General features: G+C 35.3%; 1 pseudogene; it reads left to right on the top strand.

Annotated features, from left to right (window-relative positions):
* Positions 1–1,242, top strand: part of LOC102843862 — a 111,475-nt pseudogene that overhangs the window by 436 nt on the left and 109,797 nt on the right.

Raw genomic sequence — 1,242 nt, forward strand, 5'->3', positions numbered from 1 at the left:
GTTTAGGGCTGTTGTACATAGGGTCGCTATGAGTCACAAACGACTTGACAGCACATAACAACAAGAACAACAATGCATGGGAATGATTGGATGAAACACAGTGTCAATGAAGAATAGAGTGAAGCACAACGTATACAAACTTTGTTAGCAAACCAATATAACATAAAAATTTAAAAAACAATAGGAAGAAAAATGACCAACTGATGAGATGCTTATCTTAGCTGGGGAGACATTTATTTCATTCATTAAATCATTAAACATTCATATATACTTAGCCTAACAGATATGGCAGCTGAAGCTGAGCCCTCAAATTTGTAAACACAAAGGAAGAGAGACAGTTGTAAGAAGAAATTAACAATTGATAATGGAATGTAAGAAGCATGAATATAGGAAAACTAGACATTGTAAAGAAAGAAATGGCAGTCCCAGAGGCACGTGGTTCCAATCCACCAGGTGCTCTTCTGGAGAAGGAAGAGTAATCTTCTCCTGTACCAGATGGATCATATGTGATGGTACATACACACAAAATAATATAGAAAAATTTTGAAAAAAGAAATGGAATGCATAAATACTGACATATTCAGTATTAGTGAAATGAGATGGGTTGGCATAAGACATTTTGAATCACACAATCATATGATCTATTATATAAGCTGGAGATGAAAAGGTGAGAAAAAACAGGGTCACCTTCATAGTTAAAAAGGCCATGTCTGGATCCATATTGAAATACACTATTTTGAGTGGAAGGATAATATCCATACACATACAAGAAAGACCTGTCAATACCACTGCAATTTAAATTTATGCACCTACGACCAGAGCCAAAAAGGAGAATATAGATTTCAATCAACTGTTGTAGTCAGAAAGCAATCAAACATGTAACCAAGATGCATTAATAATAATGAGTGACTGGAATGCAAAAGTTGGGAACCAGGAAGAAGAATAAGTAGTTGGAAAATACAGACTTGGTGACAGAAATGAGGCTGGAGATAGAATGATAGAATTCTGTCCAACCAATGATTTATTTATAGCAAATACCTTTTATAAGAAACATTAATGCAGGCAATACACATGGATTTCACCTGATGAGATGCACAGGAATCAATTCTACTACATCTGCGGAAGGAGTCATTGAAGAAGTTCACTGTCAGGAGTGAAAACTAGGCCAGATGCTGATTGTGGAACAGACCATCAACTGCTCATATGCAAGTTCAAATTAAAACTAAAAAAGATGAAATCATA

Source organism: Elephantulus edwardii, unplaced genomic scaffold (assembly GCF_000299155.1).
Source record: "Elephantulus edwardii isolate Elephantulus edwardi_28Jun2011 unplaced genomic scaffold, EleEdw1.0 scaffold00013, whole genome shotgun sequence".
Lineage (NCBI taxonomy): Eukaryota > Metazoa > Chordata > Mammalia > Macroscelidea > Macroscelididae > Elephantulus > Elephantulus edwardii.